Raw genomic sequence first — 18,897 nt, 5'->3', positions numbered from 1 at the left:
CTGAGGAACTGACTCAATACAGGCCAGGAATCTGGCCTGGAACCTTCCTGCTTTGTATGGCTTAGTGCCAACCACACTATGCAATGCATTTACCCAAAGAGTTTTCAAGTAAGTGGTATTTTTTTGTTTCATTTATTTCCTTGACAGTATAGAATTTATTCTTTATGAAACTGGTTGTACTTCATTTGCAACTGCGCAGCATTTCTTATTTACAGCTTTCTTGCTATTTAACGCAGGTAATGGAATGACTGTATTTTGTAAGAAGCAGCAAAGACTGCATGTGAGACCATTATCAAGAAGCAGGATGAAAGTAAAGTTGATGAACAGCACTGGCTATGACGGTTTCACCTCCGTGAATCCAAAGGATGAGAAGCTATTTATGTATTTGCAGTGTCACAAAGGTGTTTAATGTTTTGAAAGACCTACTCAAAAGTCGTTAATTGATTTATGCCACATAACCATGTGGTTTAGGAAGGGACAAAGGAATCAGCTGATGGCTATCATGGCTCTCATTACCTTGGGCAACAAATGGTATGGAACACAAATTTAGCACAATATGGGTGAAAAATAATCATCCACAAACAATTCTTTAATACATAATATGTATCATAAAACTGGAGAGGATATCCTCCCAAACATTTTCAACAAATAATTGACAGATAAACTATTTTTTTCACTATTATAATTTTTTCTACAAAAGGCCACCATTGCTCTCCTCCTTCAAAAGAAATCCCAAATATGTTGATAATTAATATATTTAACCCTCAGGAGGCAAAGATTGCCGGGTATCAGCTTAGCATACCTCAGACCTTGAAGAAAGTGGGACAGGCTGCGAGCATTGATTCCAACAAATTCTAAAGGTGTCGAGGAGTTTAGCTTAATTGCAAAGGGCTTTAAAAAGAGAGAGAAAGAAAATTCTCAAGATCGCTGTATATTTTTATAGCACTTGGAATAACTGTGTCTTTCAGAAAGCGCCTGGCCAGCTGCTGATGCTGCATTCCAGCTCATATAATTCTAATTCCAGCAGTTCCACTGTGCTTTCCCAGCATGGGATCCACGGCTCTGCCAAGACCTTGGTCTTATGACTGAGGTCTGTGCAAGGTCACACTGAAGCGCAGATTTTAACCCATATGTCCAGCTAGAGGCTAGCTACTCCACAGAAGTCTCCATATTATTGCCATTTAACTTTGATGCGTTGACTTTTTTGTTTTTTTTATAAATTCATTTACGTTGGTGGCTTTTTTTTTAAAAATTGCCTTTAAAAAAGCAAATCCGCATTTTCATTCTCAACATAAACTGATTTATTCAGATTTTAAGAGCTGTGATTGACCCAAAAACAGTTCCTTGGAGACTATGAAAAATGTTCTGTAGGAATAAAATTACATTTAACAAGGAAGCTATAAGGTTTTTTTTCCCTTCCCCTCCCCAGGTACTGATTCATGTCAGGGTATAATTACATGGTGCCTTTAGCCTCTGGTGTCTTGCCCAAGTAGTTGTTCTTCCTATACCACTAGACAGTGAGTTTCAGCAGGCTGTTCGCCCAAAGGGAGCATCGCGACTGAGCCTCATCCTGGCCACATGTGAGGACCTTCTAGATGAAGACACAGAAAGAAAGAAACAATTGCATTTATATAGCGCCTTTCATGACTTCAGCACATCCCAAAGTGCTTTACAGCCAATCAAGTACTTTTTGAAGTGTAGTCACTGTTGTAATGTAGGAAAAGCAGAAGCAAATTTGCGCACAAATCTGTTTTTTTTAGTGATGTTGGTTGAGGGATAAATATTGGCCAGGATACCTGGTAGAACTCCCCTGCTCTTCTTCAAAATAGTGCCATGGGATCTTTTACATCCATTTGACAGGGCAGATGGAGCCTCGGTTTAACATCTCAATCTAAAGACAGCACCTCTGACAGGACAGCACTCCCCCAGTATTGCACTGAAGTGTCAGCCTAGATTATATGCTTAAGTTCCTGGAGTGAGGCTTGAACCCACAACCTTCTAACTCAGGTGAGAGTGCTGCCCATTGAGCCACAGCTGACATACTAATGAGAAGTGGAAATTGAGAACCCAGGGCACCTCATGTTTCCCACACCTAGTCCAGGGGTGCCCAGGATCATCACACCTAGTCCAGGGGTGCCCATGGTTCCCACACCTAGTCCAGGGGTGCCCATGGTTCCCACACCTAGTCCAGGGGTGCCCATGGTTCCCACACCTAGTTCAGGGGTGCCCAGGGTTCCCACACCTTGTCCAGTGGTGCCCATGGTTCCCACAGCTAGTCAAGGAGTGCCCATGGGTTCTCACACCTAGTCCAGGGGTGTCCAGGGTTCCCACACCTAGTCCAGGGGTGTCCAGGGTTCCCACACCTAGTCCAGGGGTGTCCAGGGTTCCCACACCTAGTCCAGGGGTGTCCAGGGTTCCCACACCTAGTCCAGGGGTGTCCAGGGTTCCCACACCTAGTCCAGGGGTGTCCAGGGTTCCCACACCTAGTCCAGGGGTGTCCAGGGTTCCCACACCTAGTCCAGGGGTGTCCAGGGTTCCCACACCTAGTCCAGGGGTGTCCAGGGTTCCCACACCTAGTCCAGGGATGCCCAGGGTTCCCACACCTAGTCCAGGGATGCCCAGGGTTCCCACACCTAGTGCAGGGACATTGAAGCTGATTGTACTATCCCTTGGTTGAGATCAACTAGCTCAGCACAGGCTAGAGATTGAAGTTGGACCTTCCTAGATTGTATGTCTCACTACCACACAATGGTGCATTTACCCACTGAGCCATCCAGGGAGTCACATTAGAAACTTTATGCTAAAGGTAGTTAGTATGTGTTTTCTGAATCTATTAAGGTAGTCATTTTCTTTCTAATTATTTTAAAGAAAATTCTTTAGAAAGAAAAATAAACATCTAAATTTCTTTCTTTGTAAATATGTCAAGATCAAGGTAAAGTGGTCTTATTGCCTATGATTCACTCACCTTACAGAAAAAAATAAAACGTATTTTTTGTCTGTTTTCTTTTAAATTCAGGATTATTAGTGGTCTCTGAGAGTTAAAGTTCCTTAGCTGTATCTGGCATTCACATGTGTTTCCTGTTTTTCCAGTGAGTTCTATGCTGCACCAGGCCTTTGGGAGTGAGTGTCCAGGATTTTCCTGAAAGGAAGGAGTGCTTTGTTCATTGCTATCATGGGAATGTTTCAAATTTAGACATCTATAACAGAGGCCTCCTGTGTTTCAAATGGGTTGATATCATCTTAGCACATGAAATTAATAAGTCTGAGAGACCGTGAAGGTTTAATGAGAACTATGTGCAGATTACAGGTATCGGCCACAATCAACTTAATAAGACGACGTCTGGCAAAGCTATTTATAAAGTAATGTACAGTGGTGTAGACTGTAACATAGATTATTGCAGTCTTTTTTCTGTGAAGTAACACATAGCATTTTATATCTTTAACTGGCAAGCAAAAAGGGAGAGAAACTTTAAACTAAGAATAATCACCTTGTGTACCATAAACATGACCTGCTGTTTATCCTCTAGTGCCTGGTACAGAGGTGGTGTTATGTCAAGAAAAAGTGGTTGATTCCACTGCCCTTCCCCTCCCCGACAGGGTTTGGGTGGTTGGCCGTCAGAGCATGCTGGTGGAGCACAACCGACCGCCCAATAGTCCTGACAGGAGGCACCATCCATTTTGAGGGCCGGGCCTCATTATCGTAGGGCGAGTGGGCAGAAAATGAGCTCCCCGGGGCAACTCTCCGGCTCCAGGCCAATGCAATATCAGGCTCCAGGCCCGGAAAAATGTAGGTCCGGGGGTGCTCCATTCTCAAAAGGGGATGAGGACCTGGTACAGCAGTGGTCCATGGAGTTTTTATGGAGCATTCCAGGTTCTCCCAGCCTCACGTAAATAAATTAAAAACTTACCTTCTGGGCTCCTCTTTGGAGTCCCCTCCATAGGGCGTCGTAGCACCCCATTTGCATATTAAAAGGACCTACTGCCTAACTCGAGCAGGCTTCCAACCGCTCAGCGACAGGCCATTGGCAATCTGTAACCGTGATGCTAAGTCAGTCGCCAACGTTTTTGGGGAGCCGCTGGGTGGGAGGCTTTATAATGTCCCCCAAAGACATTTATGTTAAGGGTATGTTTATAATGCACCAAGAAAACTGAGAGCAAATTGCTCCCTAGTTCACTTTGGGTTTGGAGATTTACATTGTCTCTTTTGAAACGCAATCTTAGTTCCTGAGCTCAAATGATGTGAAGACTTCAAACGTTATTTCATTATGTTGTGTGTGCTGACAGTTAGTTAAATTCACCAGCAAAAAAAAGATTGTTCAAAGGTTTTTGCTTAAATTTTACCTGCTTTGCCGGCAGAATCGCAGCCATGCCCTTTGTTTATGCCCTACCTGAACTTTTTGAAGTATACAGTGCAGTCTGGCATCTACAGTTCAGGTGTGAAGGCATTAGCTCTTGGGGGTTTCATTTCAGCAGCTCCAGTTCAGTCCACTCTGAGCTTGCTGGCCTCACCCTCTGCTTGCACACCAGCTCCAGCATCAGAGTGCTGTGAAAACCGTTACACTGCAACATTAAAGCTGCTGTGTAAACGCACCCTTAATCCAAGTGTCCTGCCCTGGCCTAGATTTGGGGAGTGAATTCTGCTAAAGCGGACGTGCTGTTCTGTAGGCTGTTGGCCGGAGAACAATAGATCTTTCTTCCAGCGTTGCTATTTAGGTGTGAACCTGGATAGCTTTATGGTTCAAGATTTACCACCTAGATCTAAACCTTCAAATGAGCAATAACATGGCTTAAACCATAAGTAACTCCATAGTCCCAAAATCCAAAAATGCCAGGGTCTCAAAACACTTGTTGTCAAATCACCCATGGAGCCAGAGAGGTCCACAAGAGTGGAGATACATTACCCAGACCTATGGACACAAATTACTACACAATCATAGGTGAGGAAGATCATTACAAAGAAACAATTAATTTATTCCAAAGTTTCCTCTCCTAAATAAATGTGCATTGGTTTTATTGTTGGATTTCCCTGATGTGACATATTCGTTAAAAGAATAGACCTTTTTATTTTACTTTAAAACTGTAAAGATGGTGCTGCATGGCCAGATGAAGTATAGCTTTTATCCCCATTACCTTGCAGTCTGTAAAAAAGAGAATGAACCTCAAGAATAACAAGTTCAAAATGATCACACTAACTACCATCACTTGAGCAATTTTCCCAAGAGTTTGGAAGCAACTGACCTAAAAATGTTTATTTTCACATGGCCATGGTGGAAAACCATTGAAGGTTTTTCTGGTTTCATTTGGTGAGTATGTGCTATATGCTATACTACACTCCTGCCCTCTGGAACTCCCTGCTCAGTTCCTTCTACCTTGTTGCCTCCCTTTCTACCTTTAAAAACCTCTCCCAACTCCTCTTCAACCCAACCTTCGGCCCCTTATCCTAACCATTTCCATTTTTCCCTTTTCCCCTTCTGCTCAGTGCCCAATGTTTTTTCCACCTAATATCAAATGCACTTAAGACATTTTTCCGCATGTGAAGTGTACGATTGAAATGCAAGTTGTTGTTGCTATTGTTTGGCAGAGCTTCAGCCCTTAATGGCGTTGTTAAGTGCTTATCAGTGCTCCCAGCATATATGTGTCCTAACATGTCTGTTGTGGCCTGGCCAATTGAGTTATGAATGCACAAACAGACAGAGGCAAAAAATTATTATTTGAGTGATCTTAGTTGACTCAATTAAGTCTAAGAATGAAGGTGAAAGTGCTCTTATTGAAACCCTTTCAGGCCATCGCTTCTACAGGAATCAGTCTTCAGAATATTTCAAATCTGGTATTCTTGCCTGTAAATGACTTTTGGATGCATTGAGAAAGCTGGTTTCTTTGTGATCAAGTCACCAAAACAAAGCCAAAGCTCACTTGTATGGCACATGACAATAGTTAACTTTGTTGCCAGGGTCTCTCGTATTTGAACTTATTAGGAAAACATAACTTTACATTTCGCATAGCGCGGGTACTTTCTACCATAACAAAGGCCTCATGGCAGTTGAAAGCTGAAGATATTTGGGGGGCTGTTAACCTATAAAACACTATAATTCTTCACATTCACAAGAGATGTGAGGGGAACACATCTAGGGAACAGGTATGTCCTGTCCACGAAAAGCTGGACCAATCCAATCTGGACAATTACCGCCCCATCAGTCGACTCTCAATCATTAGCAAAGTGATGGAAGGTGTCGTCAACAGTGCTATCAAGTGGCACTTACTCACCAATAACCTACTCACCGATGCTCAGTTTGGGTTCCGCTAGGAACACTCGGCTCCAGACCTCATTAGAGCCTTGGTCCAAACATGGACCAAAAAGCTGAATTCCAGAGGTGAGGTGGGAGTGACTGCCCTTGACATCAAGGCAGCAAGGAGACCCAGTAAAATTGAAGTCAATGGGAATCAGGGAGAAAACTCTCCAGTGGCTGGAGTCATACCTAGCACAAAGGAAGATAGTAGTGGTTGTTGGAGGCCGATCATCTCAGCCCCAGGACATTGCTGCAGGAGTTCCTCAGGGCAGTGTCCTAGGCCCAACCACCTTCAGCTGCTTCATCAATGACCTTCCCTCCATCATAAGGTCAGAAATGGGGATGTTCGCTAATGATTGCACGGTGTTCGTAACCTCTCAGATAATGAAGCAGTCCGAGCCTGCATGCAGCAAGACCTGGACAACATCCAGGCTTGGGCTGATAAGTGGCAAGTAACATTCACACCAGACAAGTGCCAGGCAATGACCATCTCCAACAAGAGAGAGTCTAACCACCTCCCCTTGACATTACCATCGCCAAATCCCCCACCATCAACATCCTGGAGGTCACCATTGACCAGAAACTTAACTGGACCAGCCACATAAATACTATGGCTACAAGAGCAGGTCAGAGGTTGGGCATTCTGTGGTGAGTGACTCACCTCCTGACACCCCAAAGCCTTTCCACCATCTACAAGGCACAAGTCAGGAGTGCGATGGAATACTCTCCACTTGGCTGGATGAGTGCAGCTCCAACAACACTCAGGAAGCTCGACACCATCCAGGACAAAGCAGCCCACTTGATTGGCACCCCACCCACCACCCTAAACATTCACTCCCTTCACCACCGGTGCACTGTGGCTGCAGTGTGTATCATCGACAGGATGCACTGCAGCAACTCGCCAAGGCTTCTTCGACAGCATCTCCCAAACCCGCGACCTCTACCACCTAGAAAGACAAGGGCAGCAGGCACATGGGAACAACATCACCTGCACGTTCCCCTCCAATTCACACACCATCCCGACTTGGAAATATATCGCTGTTCCTTCATCGTTGCTGGGTCAAAATCCAGGAATTCCCTACCTAACAGCACTGTGGGAGAACCTTCACCACGCGGACTGCAGCGGTTCAAGAAAGCGGCTCATCACCACCTTCTCAAGGGCAATTAGGGATGGGCAATAAATGCTGGCCTTGCCAGCAAATCCCACGTCCCATGAACGAATAAAAAAAAGGATCCATTGGTTTATCAATAACCTCAATGGAAAATCAACAGACTTCAATTGGAAACTGCCTTGTTATCTTTATAGGGCTAATTCTCTCAGAACCAGGATCAACAAGTCCTCCTATAAACGGGTGTTTCCTGTTTGGCAAAGTATTTAAATAAGCAAAGAGAAATAAATTTCCTGACCCTCTTCAAGGCCAATCTGCAGAATGGGCGATGATCCAAAAGAAAGTCTTGATATGTTAGTTCCAAGTCGATGTAAATATTGGTTATTATCAATGGCTCCTTCTGTTCAGGGACTTTGAAAGGAAGAGTGACTCTCCTCTTCAAAAAACCTACCCTTGACTCATCCGTCCCCTCCACTACCATCAAATCTTGTCCTTGGCCCTTAAATATGCCATTGCCTCTCAGTTGCATGCTCACTTCTTCCACAACTTCCGGATTGGTTCCCACTATGCCCACAGCACTTGGACCCTCCTGGTCAAAGTCACCAATTATATCCTCTATGACTACAAGCATAGTACTTTATGCTCCCTTGACCTTCCTACAGTGTCTTGCATGGTCAATCACACACCCTTCTCCATCAACTCACCTCCATGGTCAACCACAGTGGGACTACACTTGGCTACTTCCATTCCTACCTGTTTCATTTCAGCCGTTGTGCTTCCCTTCCAGCTCCTTCACTGCCCACTTCTGGAGTTCCCCAAGGACCCATCCTTGGCCCTATCCTTTTCCTTATCTGCATACTCCCACTTGGTATCAGCTTCCATATGTATGTTGATAACACCTATCTATGCCTCTCCACCATTTCAATAGACCCCATGACCATTTCCATGCTCTCAGGCAGACATTAAGTCATGGATGAGCCAGAATCTCCTACAATTGAATTTTGTTACCTGCCAAAAAAACATTTTTGCCTTTGGCTCGATTCTGCTTTCTGGTTGTTCACTCAGGCTGAAGCAAGCTGCACACAACTTTGACATTCTATTTGATCTACAGTTGAGCTTCAAACCTCATTCTTACTTCCACTGCTTTCTTCCACCTCTGCAATATTACTTGCCTTAACTCCTACCTTATCCCGGCTGTCACCAAAACTATTATCCACACCTTTGTCACCTTGAGATTTGATTTCTCCAACATCCCCCTTACCAGTGTCTTGACCTCCACCCTCCATAAGCTCCAAATCATTCAAAGTCTGTCACCCATATCCTGTCTCCCACCCTACTTACCCATCAATCCCATCCTCACTGACCTACATTGGTTCCCTATCCTCCAACAAAATTGCATTTAAAATCCTTGTCCTAGATTACATATCCCTCAATGGCCTATTTCCACCCGAACATCTTTAGCCTTATGTCCTCTGATCCTCTGACTCTAGCCTCCTGTCGATTCTTCCCCTCCTCCAACTCTATTTTCAGTTGCAGAGCCAACAAATGCCTCTATGTTAAATACGCTATATAAATGCATGTTGTTGTTATATTCGGATCACTGTGGCAGACCTGCTTATAAAGAGAATACCTGGAAATAGCCCTTTTACTTCAAGCACAAAAATTTGAGAGCCTTCTATTCAAGGGAATGCACATCCTTGTCATTCACTAGCTTGTCCACATCTTGGCAAAGGCCAACGCATCCTGCATGCATTCTTTTTTCTCTCAGATTCCCAAGGTCTTTACAACATTGATGAAAGAGGGTGTTCGGGTGATTTGAATTGCTCAATCCTAGCCATGGAAACCATAGTTCTCTTGTCTTCTCTCCCTCCTGCAGTCTCATTCACTAGCTCTGCCACAGAGGGAGGACCAACTCTGCCAAAAAGGAGAGACTTGGCAGTTTGCCCCACCCAGCTTTCAACTGATGTCCTAGTTATTGAAAGGAGCAGATTGAACAGGCAAAGGATGATTGATAGAATTCTGGCATAAAGAATGTCTATCACTCAGAAGGTTTATTATAATAAATGAAAGTAGATAGGGAAGAAGACTCCCCCCCTCCCCCCATTGTGAATTTGTGTAGAATCCTTCCAATCTGTCAGATGATGGTCTTAATGCCAGTCTCATCAGAGTGTTTGCATGAGGCATTCCATTCTGCAAAAAGAAACTCAGTAAAGGGGTACATCCCAGGACAAGATTTTAATTGTGCTGTTTCTGTCAGTTGCATGGCATTAAAAAATTACCTGATTCAGTGGTGCATAGAAAAGATTAACAGTGCCGAATAGGACATCAAAAGGCTAATTTAAATGCATTTTTGGCATTTACAATCATTGGCATATCAGCGTTAAACAGAGCACTGTGGAGCAATGGCCATGCAGAGTACAGGAAATTTAAACTGTCATTTCCTCCCTGGTCATGAGGCAACAAAAATTGCTTCAAAAATGGCACTTAAAACCATTGGGAATCCTTATACCATTGAGGCCAATGGTCTGTAAGTACATGTTATTTTCTTCTTCATTTCCTGAGTTGCATTAATATGGGTTTGCCTGTTTCTCTGCTATTTCCCAAGCAGTGTAGTATAAGAACCTTGTGCTATCACTCATAAAAGGGAGGGGGTGGGGGGGTTGGAGAGTTAAAATTTGGTATAATTTTAGCACAGCACTAAATAACATTAGCGTCATAGTTTTGGGAATAAAGCTATTTGACATTATTACTAAAACTATGAGGGTGAATTTCCTTGGGCTTCTCCTCCGCTGCCTTAACTTTGGCAGAAACCCCATTACTCACATACACGTGGATTCTGCCGAACTCCCGCTGATGTTACGGCGGTGGAGCGGGAGAAGCCACGAGCAAATTCACCCCTCATACCACTAACGTTATTTGCCATTGTAACATTTAGCCTAGGCCAGTGTAGAGATTTGCGACAGCTTGGAACATAAAGCCACTCTCAAAATTCAAAATCCCTTGAATTAGTTCACAGGTTTTTTTAACACCAAATCTGTTATTGCAGAACATAATTTACACTACCTTTTGAAGTGAGGGCGTTACACAACATAAAGTTCCTCACATAAGGAATTGGCATCATTACAGCACTTGTATCGAGGAGAATGAATTACTGCAATTACACACCTACCCATCCTGTAGACACCTTCAAGTGATTTACTTCATATCATATGCCTTCTGCTCAGCAATTACACTACAATTTTATAACATGGCCACTTTACAACTGTGTGCACAATATTTCCTGCCCATGCACTCGCACTCCCTGCTGCTTTTTGATTGAGAATGATTCACAATGCATAAATCCGCCAAGATATACTTAATGACAAAAAAAATCCTTAACACCATTTTGCAACATAAGAGAAGATTTCCTCTCTCGCAAAGTTATAAACACACATATAAAGTATGTGTTTACGGTCTTGCCAAAACTACCATGTCGAAGAGATCCCTATCACGGTTGCCATTTATTTACTCTGAAGGTAAACTAGCTTGATTCTATTGTGAGCCCAAAGTTTAAAATGTCATGCTGCTTTGAGAGTAGCACTGAAAGTTTACACTCAAAGTGTTAAACTAGAATTGGGCAATTGGTAATTTTGTAAGTGTAGAGAGGGTATTAGTCACTGTAACATCCCTATGTTGTCTGGCAAAGAGAGAGAACTGTGCTCAGACTGCATCTTAAATTCCTGCCCAAGGCAGTGTCTGAATTCCATCTAGCTTAAAAATGATCATTCCATCTTCCTATCCGTCACCATATAAATCTGGAATGAAAGGCAGGTTCAAATCAGATGGTTATCAGGTGAGTTATCTATAGCCATTTGGACGGAACTAAAAATGTCACTCAACTGCCTCCTGAGTCCTATGGAAATATACAGAATGAGCCTGTTAGCAAACAAAGACTGTGTCCTAAATTCAAACTGTTTCCTACACTGCTACCAGCTATTGGGGGAGACAGTCCTCCTCCTCCAGTAAGACTAAGGTGATTCCATATGAGCATTAGTCACTGTGGGCCACATTGCCTTCTGCTTGATAATTTTAGCAGAAAAGTAGACGTGCACTTCTGGTAAAAAGAGTTGACTGTGTTTAGGGTTGCTCTTGGAATTGCTTCGCTCTAAAAATGGGCTTCTGAGAATTGAGAGAAAACAGATTTTAACTTGTTAACTTGTTAAAGGTCAGTCTTGAAAAACTCATGCAGAATTATGCAGGTGTGAGAAAATTGAAAAGGGGGCATTTAACTTCAGATCAGATCTGGGGTTAGTGAGCTTAGTGAAGATCAAGATTTTGAAGTATCACCACAGCACTGACTAAAGTGAATAGTACAGAGCGGTTACACGCCCTAAGATGCAGGTATTACCACAGCAGTATCATGTACCTGGGCATGGTGAAGGATGAATGGATTCAGGCTCCGCAGGGAGGCTGTGACTGATTTGTACCTTGTGATTGAAAAAGATCCGCAGGAACAGTCCACCATTTCTGCAGGAACAGTCTACCATTCACAATGTGCTACAGGGGAAATAAAGGTCAATGCCTTCAACTTTTTGAACACCGGATCATTTCAGGCACCCACAGGGATCAACTGAAGAGTCAAAAGCTTTGCATCGCTCCATTAAGGAGGTAATTGAAAGACTGCGTTGCCACACACCCAGCTACATAAACCAGCATTGGCCACTAGCAGCAGCAAGCAGCTAAAGTTTTTCCTTCGGCACAGAGTATCATTGACTGTATGCATATAGCCATTCATGTAACTACTATTAATTCTACGGCATACCTAATATGGAAGGGGCTATTTTTCCGCAAATGCGTTAATGGTATGCAGCCCATGTTGTACCTCAATTTACAGTTCTGAAGGGGTGAATGACGCTTTCATTCTGACACAATTCAGTCTGCTTCCGCTTTTTGAAGAAGCAGGGAAGATGGATCCCTGCCACAGTACTGAAACAGCCCTTATCAAAGTCACAAATGACATCCTATGTGACGGTGACTGTGGTAAACTATCCTCCCTCATCCTTCTCGACCTGTCTGCAGCCTTTGACATGGTTGACCACACCATCCTCCTCCAACGCCTCTCCTCCATCGTCCAGCTGGGTGGGACTGTGCTCACCTGGTTCCATTCTTATCTATCCAGTCACAGTCAGTGAATCACCTGCAATGGCTTCTTTTCCTGATCCAACACCGTTACCTTTGGGGTTCCCCAAGGATCTACCCTTGGCCCCCTCCTAGTTCTCATCTACATGCTGCCCCTTGGCGACATCATCCGAAAACACAACATCAGGTTCCACATGTATGCTGACGACACCCACTCTACCTCACCATCACCTCTCTCGACCCCTCCACTCTTTCTGATTTGTCACACTGCCTGTCCGACATCCAGTACTGGATGAGCAGAAATTTCCTCCAACTAAATAGTGGAAAGACCAAAGCCGCTGTCTTCGGTTCCTGCCACAAACTCTGTTCCCTAGCTACTGACCCCACCCCTCTCCTTGGCTACTGTCTGAAGCTGAATCAGCTCGTTCGCAACCTTGGAGTCCTATTTGACCCTGAGATGAGCTTCCAACCACATATCCGCTCCATCACCAAGACTGCTTATTTTCTCCTCCATAACATCATCTGTCTCTGCTCCTGCCTCAGCTCATCTGCTGCTGAAGTCCTCATCCAAGCCTTTGTTACCTCTAGACTTGACTATTCCAATGCTCTACTGGCCAGTCTCCCATCTTACAACCTCCATAAACTTGAGCTCATTCAAAACTCTGTTGCCCATATCCTAACTCGCGCCAAGTCCCGTTCACCCATCATTCCTGAGCTCGCTGACCTACATTGGTTCCCAGTCCGGCGATGCCTCAATTTTAAAATTCTCATCCTTGTTTTCAAGTCCCTCCATGGCCTCGCCCCTCCCAATCTCTGTATCTTCCTTTAGCCCCACAACCCTCCAAGATCTCTGCGCTTCTCCAATTCTGGCTTCTTGTTCATCCCTGATTTTAATTGCTCCACCATTGGCAGTCACGCCTTCAGCTGCCTAGGCCCTAAGCTCTGGAATTCCCTCCCAAGATCTCTCTACCTCTCTCTCCTCCTTTAAGACGCTCCTTAAAACCTACCTCTTTGACCAAGCACCAGTCCCAATATCTCCTTATGTGGCTCAGTGTCAAGTTATGTTTGTTAACACTCCTGTGAAGAGTCTTGGGTCACTTTACTACGTTAATGGTGCTATATAAAGGCAAGTTGTTGTTGTTTTGTGTTGATATGGGCTATGCGCTACAACCATGGCTGATGACACTGCTGCACGACGCCTATACCTCAGCAGAGAATGGCTACAGTAAGGCACATAGGAGAACCAGGGACCTCATTCATTAGATCTTTGGCATGTTAAAGTAACATTTAGATGCTTGGACCAGTCAGGAGGTGGGCTTTACAATATGCCGCAGAGAAGTTGTATGAAAAGATAGTTGTATGCTGTATGGTATTGATATCGACAAGCCACGCTATGGATTTGGATGATGCATCATTGAAAGGAAGGAGAATGGTGAAGTGCATCAACCACCACCAACAGTTCAGTAACTACAGACAGGGGGACAGGTGTGTGCAGAGCTTGTAAGAACATAAGAAATAGGAGCAGGAGTAGGTCATCAGGCCCCTCGAGCCTGCTCCACCATTCAATAGGATCATGGTTGATCTTCAACCTCAACTCCACTTTCCCGCCCGATCCCCATATCCCTTGATTTGCAGAGAGTCCAAAAATCTATCTATCTCAGCCTTGAACATATTCAATGACTCAGCATCCACAGCCCTCCAGGGTAGAGAATTCCAAAGACTCATGACCCTCTGAGTGAAGAAATTCCCCCTCATCTCAGTCTTAAATAGCCGACCCCTTATCCTTCCAGTTCTGACTTCTTCCAGTTGGTCACTGTTACTTTACTCTCAGCATATCTACAGTAGCTGAATGCTGTTTGCTTTACCTGTAATTTTGTTGCAGAGAACTGCATATGCTCCATTAGGTTTACTTTAGGGCAATTGATGTTTTATTTTCGGCACAGTAAAAGAATGACAGACTGCAGCAAGATACGTTAAAAGTGAATAATCTCTATTTTGCATTTCAGTGCATGATTTGTATGTTTAATGTGTTTTGCTGGAGCTTATTCCCTTTGTGTGAATTTCTGCATCTTAATTACCATGTAATCCCTTAGTTGAATCAGTGACGGGTGGCTCCTTTTTAGCCAAGGGCGAGCAGCAGGAGACACTGAAGCCTTGCAGCTTGTATCTGCAACTAACCCTGTTGAATCTGAATCAGTGCAAGAGATTTCCTTTGCTGGAGTGGCTGCGGACTCTTTGATTTCAGAGGTGGTGCCTACTGTCACTTGTGTAGGATCATGTGTTAGCACAGAACTGCTGCTGGCACACGTGCCAACCGACTGCTTCCATGCTACTCCACTCATGACACTGCTGGAGGGTATCTCCTTATGATGCCCATTCATCTGCATGTGCACAGAACAGTGGGCATCTATGAAGTCTCTGAATCCCTCCCTCATGGTTGCTCGTAAACATCCTCCAAACGAATAGAATCTGGCTGTGACCGTTTCTTGCAGTTGGACCTCAAAGCCTTCAATAACAACAGTGGAAGCATCTGTGAGATGCTCCTACTCTGCCTTTGACCACTGCAGAGGGCATTGGTACTGCTGCTGCTCAATGGGAGATTGCAGTGCAGACAACCATTGGTCCAACAATCCATGCCACCTTCCAGTATAGTGTGTATGAAGGCAGTTCAACATGGACCATGTGTTCTGACACCCTTCTTTGAAAAACAGGCCGACTAAGACCTGCGTTACAAGTTTTGGGTCCACCGTAGATATTCCCTTAGATACAGTCATGCTGCTCACTCCTGTAAGCAGTCTGAGTAATGTTCAGGAGTGTGCCCGTTCTGGCAATATCTAACCATACAATAGTGTAACCCAGAAGTGGAACAGTAGGACCGCCTTGTGATCTGAACTGAACATCATGGGCTCAATGTTGAAATGGTGGCAGGTTGGCAGCAGCGGGGGAGGCGGTGAAGGTTCACGTGGCAAACCCGAATAAACAAAGCTTACCGTTTCCGACACAATCACATCGTAATTGATGGTGATTAACGAGCTCTCTGGGTTTCGCGCCTGGCAGCCAGCCTGATAGGAGCTGCAACGCGAGAGTGGGGGGAGAGAAAGAGAGACAGCGAGACGTTATCCGGTGCTGGAGCGCAAGATGGGGGAGGGGGGAGCGTGGAAGATCGGGGTGGGGGAGGGGGAAGATCGGGAGGGAGAGGGGAAGATGGGGGGGAGAGAGGGGAAGATCGGGGGTGAAGAAGGGGAGATTGGGGTGAGAGGGGAAGATCGGGGAGGAGAGGGAGAGATCGGGGGTGAAGAAAGTGAGATCGGGCGGAGGGGGGAAGATTGGGGGAAAGTGGAAGATCGGGGGGGGGTGAAGAAGGGGAAATCGGGGGGATGTCGGGAGGTGAAGAAGGGGAGATCAGGGGGACATCGGCGGGGGGGGCTGAAGAGAGGGAGATATCGGACATCGGAGCAAGGTGGAAAGGTAGGTTGATTTTGTGTTTTAACTTCGTGCAATGGTTTTATATGTAATTTATTTTGTTTCTTTTTGCCTGATCCGGCCCTTCATGCCTGGTTTCAACAGACGTGAATCAGAAGCCGTGGAAAAGCTGCCCAGGTAAGTTAAAAATCATTCTAACTACGTAATCTGTCACAAGTAAAATGCCTTAAGTACCTCAATGAGGTACATTTGGCTCTTTAACTTCCGGATTCGGGGCGTCCGCGCGCACACAGGTGCATCCATGGGGAACTCCGAGGTCAGCGGGAAACCCGAAAGGGATTTCCCCGATTTTCGGAGTCCCCCCGCACCCGCAATTTCCTGGGAAAATCAAGCCCCTTGTCTTTTGTATGTGCCCTGACTTGAGCGTCTTTGACCTTTCAATAGGCAGACTGAGAAACACCAGTCAGATTTTTTTTTTTTTTTTTTATTCGTTCACGGGATGTGGGCGTCGCTGGCAAGGCCGGCATTTATTGCCCATCCCTAATTGCCCTCGAGAAGGTGGTGGTGAGCCGCCTTCTTGAACCGCTGCAGTCCGTGTGGTGACGGTTCTCCCACAGTGCTGTTAGGAAGGGAGTTCCAGGATTTTGACCCAGCGACAATGAAGGAACGGCGATATATTTCCAAGTCGGGATGGTGTGTGACTTGGAGGGGAACGTGCAGGTGGTGTTGTTCCCATGCGCCTGCTGCCCTTGTCCTAGATGAGGTTTGATAATTGTTAAGCTGCTTTATTTTACAGACAATCTCACTTGTTACCCTGGGTCGTTTGTGGGCTGACTTACTTGCTTTTGGTATTGCTTTTCTTTCTAGACAACTTCTAACTGCAAAAATCGGCCTCCTTCTGCAATTTAGTGTCCAGCTCTGAGCTCCAGGCCTATACCTCATGGTCTCTTGTTTAAAACCTGGCTGACTACCCAGGTGTTTCTTTTGTCCTATACTATCTGAGTATTTAGAAGAACTGGCAAGGCAGGACCTCCGACTCCTTTCCCATTCGGGGATTTGCCAGTCCCTTCTCCCAAGAGTATACCATCAGCAGACACCTCATGTTGGGCTTACATGAATAGAAATAATAGGTATGGTGGTTTTGTTAGGCCATTGGAGATGAGATAATAATTGCTTAATGCACCTGGTTATTGTAGACAACAATAAGGATAGTTGGCTCATTAATACATCAACCCCTCCCTGTCTCAGTGCTGCATTTTTTTTTATTCGTTCATGGGATGTGGGCGTCGCTGGCAAGGCCAGCATTTATTGCCCATCCCTAATTGCCCTTGAGAAGGTGGTGGTGAGCTGCCTTCTTGAATCGCTGCAGTCCGTGTGGTGAAGGTTCTCCCACAGTGCTGTTAGGTAGGGAGTTCCAGGATTTTGACCCAGTGACGATGAAGGAACGGCGATATATTTCCAAGCATTATTAAAAACCTATGTGAATTCACTTTTTTTAAAACGCAATGCTTAAACATCATCTATTTCCAAATCGTCTCTGTGAAGTAAAAAGATCAAAAATCCTAAAACATAACAGTCTGCAATCCTATGCAGCTTAGAATTGGCATTCAGCATACTGGACTTCAGCTCTGTATCTGTCTGCCCCCACCCTCCCTCCCCCCCACCCCACCCCACTCCACCTTCCGTTACTGTTCTCCCTTTCTCTCAGTGACCACTGTTTCACCATGTACTTTCTGAGCCATATCTCTATCTAATGCTTGCAAAAGTGTCTATTTCTGTGCCAGTGCATGGTTGAAGTGTGGGTTGTGATGATCAGTGTTTACTGAGCAGACCTGCGCTCTCTGTTATGTGAGGAGAGCAAACGGTACATTAAGGGGCTGGTTCCACCATCTTGCACTGTCAGCGACGAGGTAGCATTAAAGGACACTTGAAAAGCAGCCTTAAGCGTAACCATCGTATTTTCACTTACCATTGGAATTTGACCATAATTTGGCAGAGCTGGACTACTCTCACAGATAGACCTTTCTTTTTCTGAAAGAAGTTTTACTTTCTGACGATTACACTCAATTGAGAATTAAAAATAAAAAAGAAAGTTGGATTACTCACCTCTCAGGCTGTGTTTTTGGATCAAAGTAATTATCCACAAACCAAATTTTCTCCCTCTGAAGCTTAGGTCCTGAAATTCCAGTCGGAACCAAAGCAGAATCCGCTGGAGCTCCAGCTCGGCCACCAGTTCCACCAGGATTCTGCTCTGTGTTTTCTATCCTGCCATTTTTGGGGGTGGGGGAGGGGGTTGCACCTAACCCCCTCCATGTCAAAGGGAGTGTGTCAAGGAGGGGTTCCCTGGTAACACCAGGAATTCTGCCCTTTAGGCCTTTTGTAGGCCTCAGTGGAACTCATGTCAGCTGAGAGGCCGAAAACCTTTACAAGGGAATGATAATCGATTCCATTGGTAATTGATCACCTTCCCGAAGAGGCCTGCTGGCTCCATAGAGAGCAGAAGGACATAAGAGGAGACATTTCTCCAGGGCCATCTCTCTGCCATCGGAGCACACTTGTGCCGATGGTGCAGACCCCTTTCGAATTATGGGGCCCTAGTGTTAGGTGAGTTACACGCTTGGATTTTGCTATTCTTGGATTGTTTAGCATTTTATTCACAATTCACTGGGGCTATATTAACGCAAGTTGTTGTTGTCCTGCCTTCAGAACTTTTTTTTAAAGTTCATAATATTGCTGGTTACCATCATTTTAAGCATTGTTTTTCAATAAAGACTTTAGTCTAAGCCTTGCAATGGCTTTATTGGAAAGTGTTCAACTCCGACAGCTGACTTAAGGGAAAAGTTATCAAGTTTAAAAAGGTTTGAAAGCTCAATGTGCGGTGGCTGGTCTCCCAGTGAGATCTCCATTGTGGTATTTCGATGACTAGGCCGCTGAAACATTGAGGGTAAATTTAATCTTAC

General features: G+C 44.8%; 1 long non-coding RNA gene across 3 annotated transcripts in view; it reads right to left on the bottom strand.

The window, feature by feature from the left end:
• Window positions 1–1,323: 1,323 nt before the first annotated feature.
• The window catches only part of LOC137324167 (uncharacterized), an 84,838-nt gene continuing 67,264 nt past the window's right edge, over window positions 1,324–18,897 (bottom strand). For 2 of the 3 annotated variants that reach the window (XR_010963528.1, XR_010963529.1), the window contains exons 2-3: window positions 2,966–3,139; window positions 1,324–1,591 (exon numbers count right to left, since the gene is read on the bottom strand). This is a non-coding gene — a long non-coding RNA (uncharacterized lncRNA). Of the gene's footprint in view, window positions 1,592–2,965; window positions 3,140–9,026; window positions 9,133–18,897 lie in introns of those variants that run through there. The other variant, XR_010963530.1, reaches the window with a different exon arrangement.

Source organism: Heptranchias perlo, chromosome 8, assembly GCF_035084215.1.
Source record: "Heptranchias perlo isolate sHepPer1 chromosome 8, sHepPer1.hap1, whole genome shotgun sequence".
Classification (NCBI taxonomy): Eukaryota; Metazoa; Chordata; class Chondrichthyes; order Hexanchiformes; family Hexanchidae; genus Heptranchias; species Heptranchias perlo.
Note: the sequence above shows the minus strand (reverse complement) of the source record. Positions and strands in the feature narration are given on the sequence as shown.